The sequence below is a fragment of the Chlorocebus sabaeus genome, chromosome 14 (genome assembly GCF_047675955.1).
Source record: "Chlorocebus sabaeus isolate Y175 chromosome 14, mChlSab1.0.hap1, whole genome shotgun sequence".
In the NCBI taxonomy this organism is placed as follows: Eukaryota; Metazoa; Chordata; class Mammalia; order Primates; family Cercopithecidae; genus Chlorocebus; species Chlorocebus sabaeus.
Genome location: NC_132917.1, coordinates 12,278,932 through 12,287,268, shown reverse-complemented (window position 1 = coordinate 12,287,268; position 8,337 = coordinate 12,278,932).

The following is an 8,337-nucleotide window of genomic DNA, read 5'->3' as shown; positions in this document are numbered from 1 at the left end:
GTGTGTAATCTTATCTTTAGATTTACTGGTTGTTGAACCACGAACTAATAATAATTATTTTAAAGTGATTTGGGTGATGATGATTATGTCAGATAACTATATGTCAGCACCTAGCACATAGCTGTCGTTTTTCCAGTTGCCAAGCGAGCACCATGTGCCAGGGTTGTCCATGTCTCCCCAGGGGTCTATTCATTCAGAGCCTCTGGTGTGGTTGATCCAATCCAAACTGACATTTGTCTTTATCTTCGTGTGTTCTATCTTGGTATGATTTTTACCAAGAAGTGCAATATCTGAAAAGATCTTTGAAATATTTAGTTTTTGATCTTTGATAATTATACTCATTTAAACCTGAAATGAAGAAAAAAAAAATCTTACCATCTCTATTTTGCAGATGAAAAAACCAAAGACTTATATGAAGTAAGTAACTTGAAAAGCTAAAAAATGGCAAAGTTCAGCCATTTACCATAACTCTTTTCTTACACCATGCTCCTAACATGTATACTTGGAATATGTCTGTATACTTAAAATCATATCTGTCATGTGCTTATTATTCTCTACATGTACATTATTAGTAGCATTGAATGAAGAATGCGTGAATTACAGTAAGTACTCAATACGTGCTATCATTATTATTATTTCTTTCACTGGAATACACAGATGAAAGAAGTAAAAGAGAATAAAAACCAGGATATGGAAGGTGATTAGGAGGAACAATCCTCTGTTTTAATTTAATTTAACTTTTTTGAGGTGAGGTCTTGCTCTGTCACCCAGGCTGGAGTGCAGTGGCACAATCACCGCTTACTGAAGCCTCAGCCGCCGGGACGCAGGTGATCCTCCCACCTCAGTGTATGCCACTATGCCTGGCCAATTTTTTTTATTATTATTACTTGTAAAGTCAGGGTCTCGCTATGTTGCACAGGCTGATCTCAAACTCCTGGGCTCAAGTCATGCTCCTGCTTAAGCCTCCCAAACTGCTGGGATTAGAGGCAGGAACCACTGTGCCCAGCCAATACCCTACTTTTAAAGAAGCAAACATCTTTAGACTAAAAATAGTTATGGAGTTATAGAAAACTCAGTAAAAACAGAAATACAAACCTAACTCTATTTTAGTAAAAATCTAACTCTATTTTAATTTTTGACATAACCAGTCAGAGAAACTAAATAATCCAAGACCATTTTGAATGCAGTACTCTGAATATACTCTTTTAGTATGATATTGTTTAAGGACAAAAAGAACCACCAGAAATGTTCATCTTTATTTAGTAAGTTTCTTGTTAGCATTAATATTGCTATTAAAAATGTGAAAGTGTTTACTTCTACTACAGACAAGCAAATAAGTAAGTGCATTGATATCATTAGAACCCAAGATTTTGCTTGTAAGAAAAATAAAATTAAAATATCAAATAAGCTAAACTAAGGAAAGCCTGCCAGGTAAAATTTGAATTAGATATGTCAGAATGATCTCATGGTTTAAATATGCAAATATTTTCTTGCTTTTCTACTGAAAGGGCCTAGAGTTGATGACACAGAAGCAGTGAACACACATGGCTCTCAGATCTTGATTCCCAAATGCTAGGGAGTCGGGCCTCTCTAAGAAATGGCCGATTCCAGATCTGAGACAGGGAAAGGCTCAATAAATCTGCAACATTAGGCAGCAAAAAGCAGGAAAGTGTTGAAAGCCTAGGGGAGCATGAATAAAGGATACAGCAGGGTGTCATGTGTATTTCAAAATATTATGAAGAATGCCTCCTCTTGTTTGCTTGTAATCATTGGTATGTCACCCCAAATGAAATAGCTACTCCAATAAGCACATGGCCACCACACCTGGGAAGACAAAAACGTGGTGAGCTTGAGAACATTAGAGAATAATAATGTGACTCTCAATCATTTAACCCAAATGATGTCACTCCGTGATGTAACTGAACTAATAGAAAATGAGATGTACCATAACTCCCGGGTCCCACACTAACATAAGACTCCTCAGAACTGCTATACTCCCTGCCAGCCGGCTACATCCCCCCAGCCAGTGTCACTGAACAACCTTGTACTCTCTTTCTTGTGACTCTCCTGGAAACGTTAGAATATTCGCAGGCAGAGGACAACTCATGGTGGGCAAGGCAGACAGAAAAGTACTGTATAATTAAGGGTTCAGGTCATAGTTCCCTTTCTCACCTTTTAATTTTGCTTAGCCCCTTAGTTTTTTAAGGAGATAATGCTTGAATTTGTAAATACTAAAAAAAGTGTCATTTGTATGATTTCTTGCTTGTGTTTTGGCACTCTATAGCTCAAAGAACTACATTTTCGCTATGACTTGAGTAACTTGAAATTGAAACTAAAATCAGAAATTTGAGTGAAACACAGGAGCCACCTTTACAAAGCTCTTATTGTCTAAATCTGAGATAATTTGACACAGACTAATTTTGGAAGTGGATTATAACATGTTGAATTTTAAAAAACTGTGTGTCCATATTATTATGTAGAAAACAGAGATAAAAAGGAGAAAAATGGAAAAAGAAAGTCAGCTCATAAGTTATATTAGTCAGAGTTCACCAGAGAAACAGAACCAGCAGGAAAATATACATATATAATATTTATAAAAATATATATTATACATATATTATCAATTTATAAATATATTACATATGTTCATAAATATATCATATATTTATATATCCTATATTCAGGTTTATAATATATATTTATAAATATTTATATATTATATGTATATACATATATATGTATATATACATATATACATATATTATATGTGTATATTATATATGCATATATTATTATATATTATATATGTAAATATATATTATATACATATATTATATTATTATATATTATATAATATACATATAATATATAATTATATATAATATATATTATATAGAATACACATATATAATATAATATATGTATATTATATATTTGTAAATATATATTTTCTACTTCATATATACACACACGATATATGTGACATATGAAGAGGTTTTTATAAGTTATTTGCTCATGATATTGTGGAGGCTGATTAGGCACACAATGTGCCCTCTGGAAGCTGGAGACCCAGGAAAGCCAATGGTGTAGTTCACATGCCTGAGATTCAGAAAGCTAATGGTACAGATTCCAGTTCCAGTTTGGGTCTGGAAACCTGAGAACCAAGAGCACTGAGGGCAGGAGAGGGTTAATGTCCCAACTCATGTAGTCAGATGGAGTGAATTTAACCTTCCTCTTTCTTTCCTTTTTGCTCTATTTAGGCCCTCAGTGGGTTGGGGGATGCCCGCTCACATTGGGAGGAGGCCTGCTTCATTTGGTCCACTGGTCCCAATGCTCATCTCCTCCTGAAACACCTTCACGGACACACCCAGATACAATGTTCAATCAGCTATCTGGGCATTCCATGGCCAAGTCAAGGTTGACACATAAAATTAGCCATCACATAAATGTAGAATAATAGGAAAAAAATCACTATTTTGCAACCCCTAAAATAATAATTAATTCAGGCAAGTATCATTGGTAGATACTAAAGTCATTCATAAAAAGTTTCTGGGAAATACAATAATCACATGATCTTGAAGTTTCATGTCATATATTAATTAGTAATTATAAAAGGGAAAATGTACTTCTACAATGAAAGTGCCAGGCTATCACCACTTAAGTGATCAAATCTAGTATTACCAATAAATATTACCAATAATGGCAGACAACATCTACCTCTTATGTTGAAATAAAATTATGTAACACTATCTTTGTAGTATCATTTCCAAATTCTGCACATAGAAAATACCTTTTAAATATCCATAATGAGGAACATTCTGTAAAAAAAAAAAAAAATGACTGAGACTCTAACATTTTTAATGCCATTTAAAATATTTCGATGATTCAAAAAGCTTAACAGTTAATGCAATGTACAGAATTTGGTTGGATCCTGAATCAAGGGGACAAAAGCAGTTACACAAGGAAGGTATTTTGGGGACAGTTGAAGATGTTTTAATATAGACTGTATTGTGACGTAAGGATTGAATTTTTGTTAGTTTTTATCATATGTGTTAGTGACATTATGTCATTTATGAAACACCTGTTAAAGTACTTGGGGATGAAGTATCATCACTTTCTTTTTTTGTTGTTGTTAGTATCATCACTTTCAAATTCTTCCCCCAAAAAAGTAGATAAACAGATAAACAAATGACACAGAATTTTATCAACTGATAAAATAAGTAAAGAGCACATAGGTATTTATTATTGGATCCCAACACCACATCTTTGTATGTTGTTTATGATGCTTGGGTTTAAACTCAGGGAACCTTATTTCTCCTTAGCCAGCTGTCCCCACATTAGGCTCCCACGCTAGGGTGGTAGGAGAGACTGAAGGCTGCAAGAGAGATAAGCAATGTGAAGCCTTCTGTCTACTTGCTGTTCCTGTGGTATCCCCCCAGCAACTCTTCAACCTAATAGGCAGTTGTTTCCCAGTAGCACTTGTTTCCAGTTTCCTTTCTCAGACAGTCAAAGAACAGGACTCATTGCCATCTTCCAGCTTGCCTTTGCCTTTGCCCCATCTTCACAAGGAGCCTCCTCCTCCAAGCCCCCAACATGTTAGCTTCAGCTGGGCAGCACCTGCTCTGCCTTTTGAAGTTTGGCTATAAACTCTGTGGACCCCTTTTCCTTGCATCTAGGTTTTAGTCCTCCAATGTCTGTTGAACAAATCTCCTATGCTGAATTCTTTCTGCTAAAATAATGAGTGTACCTCTGTTTTCCCGATCAGACTCTCATGGGCACAATTGAACCAAGCTTTCAATTTATCTGAAAATTTGAAGTTTCAACACATAAAAATGTTGAGAAGAATTGACCATGGTTTGGGATACTTAAAAAATAAAACAAATAAATTAAAATTCACCTATATAACCACCGTCCACTATCAGTGATTTTGTGAACTCTAGAGAAAATGTGGAAGTTTCAAAAATTTTGGAAGCACAAAAGTATACATAATTTTTCAAAAAGAGAAAAAGTAGAATCAGCCAATTCTAGGCAAGTGTTCGGAAGCCAACATTATTTAGGGCTCTTTCACTAAATTGCTGCAGTAATGTTGATCATCAACAGTGTTAGCAGCAATAGGTGTGCATAAGATTGTTTTCCCTGAAACCTTCAATAGCTGCATGTTCCAGAGAGTAATATCCTAGACCATTTTCTCTCTAGTAAATTCTATCAGTTGCTGACATTCTTCCTTCCTTTGCTGTGGTCCATCATGAGCAAAGAATACTTCTCCATCCCATTCATGCGGCCTTGTCCAGATAACTAGTTTTACAAATAGAATATGGAAGAAAATGGCACGGTATCCGCGATGAGCTGTGGCTTTAACAGACACTGAACATTCCCTCTCACTTATTCTGAGCATCTCCTGTCCACTATAGAAAATGTGTGTCCTGGATACCCCGTGGACCTATAGTGAGAGACATTTGGATCACAAATGAACCCAAACCACAACTTGAAGCAGAGTCACCTAAGAAAACTTGACTCTTGAGCAAGAACAATATTATTGCAAGGATACTGGCTATAATACAATCTTTAAAATGTGACATTATTTTGAAACTTTATGGAAACCAACTAGGAAACCACAATAGGAGGCTGAATTTTAAAAATGAAAACCTATGTAATATGCTGGGAAAATTTTGGTAAATCTGTCACCTGAAGCAACATAGATAGCAAGAAAAAATACATAAGAAACAGAGATTTGGGCAAGGAGGTTCTGAGGCAGAATGTTGATAGCATGAATTGGTTCTTTCTAGCTGCATTTGACTGTGTGCTTTGAGAAAGAGATGAGCTCAGTAATGAACTAATTAGTTTGCAAGCAGAAATGCAAAAGAATGTGGGGTTATCCAAAATACTGGAGTTTAAAGAGGTTGAAAATGAAACTTTTTTTATCCTCTACAGTAAAGTTAAAAATTAAGAAAACCTTTGAGTTAGAAAGGCCACTAAGCCTCAGTCTTGGGGCAAGCTCCAAACCAGAGTGTGGCTGTCATACCATTTATCCAGATCCCTAAGAGCAATATACTCATGTAACAAACCTGCACTTAGACCCTATGTATTTAAAATAAAAACCGAAGTTATTAAAACAAGGCTGTGAAAAGATAAGCTGTAAAAATATCCCTAAGAGGATTAAGGTAGTGCCAGGCAGATTCTTTCAGTGGGATAATTGTTTCCTAGAAAGAAGACTAAGGGTGTGGCCTCAAATAACTTTAATTATACTCACAATAGAGATGAGTATATGGAGTAAAAGCTGTATCTCAAAAAGATTTGTGTATGAGGTTTTTGTTAGACGAAGTTGATTAAAATCAATAACATACAAGCATTCTGAAGAAAACCTAGCCACCACAGCACAGTAACTCAACTGAAAAAAAAAATAAACCAACAAAAACAACCAAAAAAAAGAGAAAAGCCCACTGAATCCTCCAGAGAAATACAACACATTCATAAGGTAAAATCAGGATTGTACCATTTTAAGTATCGAATCGAGTTAAAAAGGCTCTCCTTTGAGAAAACATATAAAGTCTATTCTATATAATAATATGGTCCCTGAATCACAGAAAAGCTATTTTCCTACAGAAATTTTTCTTTCCAGATAATTAAAGAACCTCAAGGTTAATAACTTAAGTCAAAAAGGGGTCTATACCATATATTATACTCTAGTCCAGACTAGCTTGTCGTTTTGCTAAAGAATTCTATTCTCAGTGTTGTAGTCTCTAACACCAAGGCCAACAGAATCCAGGTGTTCTCAAAGATGCAATGCAATTGCCATTCATGACCATGATTTCCATTATCTTCTAGTAGTTACTCGTGACTATAGGTCAAGAAAGTTTTTACAGCCATCTGCATGATATGCCCAGAACAATTCCTTGTTCATCAGTTCACTCCAAGACTGTTCTTGCCCTCTACTTGAACTCGTCTAAGAAGCACTGTGTTCGGACTCTTCTCACTAGACCAGCTCTCTAGCATGACTTGAATCCCATATCCATGGGCTTAAGCCCAAGCTGTAGCTTTTTCCTAAATCTGCATCAAAATTTTCTGTAACCTCAAGATGACATATAAGCTTCTACATGCATTGGGAGGTCAGGTCATCACTCTGTGATTCTCCCTGTGAGAATCTGCATCAAGACAAACCGTAAGGGATCAACTTTGAGAAAGTTCATAAGTAAAGACTAAGTTTTACTACTAATATAGACCCTCAATAAAAACGTAGCCATCAAAGAACAGCCCATGCCACCCAGATACAGCTAAGATGGCACATAGAGCCAAAGTTCCACACTAGTCCAGAAGAGATACGATTGTTTTGACCACACTGGTTCAAATCCATCATAAAGAGGTTGATATCTGAACCCTCTGGTTGGCCGTTGCTACCTCACTGGGTATAGACAGGACTCTACCTGGAGGTCAACTCAGAAAGCAGATCCAACAATTTAACAAATTCAATAATTTAAAACAAAATGGTTATAAAGACAACCTTTTACGATAAAAAGAAGGTGTTCAGATATTACTTTAGATTAACATTTCCCAAGACGTGTACAATAGAATTCCATGAGACATTTAAAAAATCTTTTTAGGAGGAAGTTATCATCTCCAGCATTTGCAAACACATGAAGCCCTGCTCCCTCTACCTACTGTTTTCTATGAGCATCTTAAAGAGCCGTGTTCTAAATAACATTCCGTTAGGAAATACCTATACTAAGTGAGCCACACCAGATAATTTGGGTCAAGATTTTTATACCCAGTGAGGACAGGACATGATAATGTTTTTCCCTGCCAGAGTCTGCCTTATTAAGGCTTAGGTGTGTAGCGGTGGAAAGAAAGGTTCCCTTTCACCCGTCGAAGTTTCACTGAAAAATCAACTCATAAGAGGCAGAATAGTCAGAGAAATGACATACAATTTATTAACGTGTACACAGGGAGAATCACAGAGTGATTACGTGACCCCCCAATGGATGGAGAAGCTTATATGTCATCTTGAGGTTACAGAAAGAATAAAGGCTGAGAGGAGCCTAAAACAAGTTATGGTGGTAAATCAGGTGATTGTCAAGAGAGGCTGTGGGAGAGAGAAGAGAAGGCTTGGCTAACAAAGGTGGTCTTCTTATATAAATGAAACGTCACAGGTAGCAGTTGTCAGAGAGAATAGATGGGATATGTTTCTTTCAGTCCTTTAGAGGTGTCAGACTCTCAATTAATCTTTCCTAGATCTGGACAAGGGAAAGCCTGACAGTGTCAATGCAGATTCTCTACAGATGCAAATCTCTCCCACGAAAGACAGCTTTGCAAGCCTACTTCTGCTTGCTGGCTGTCTGAACA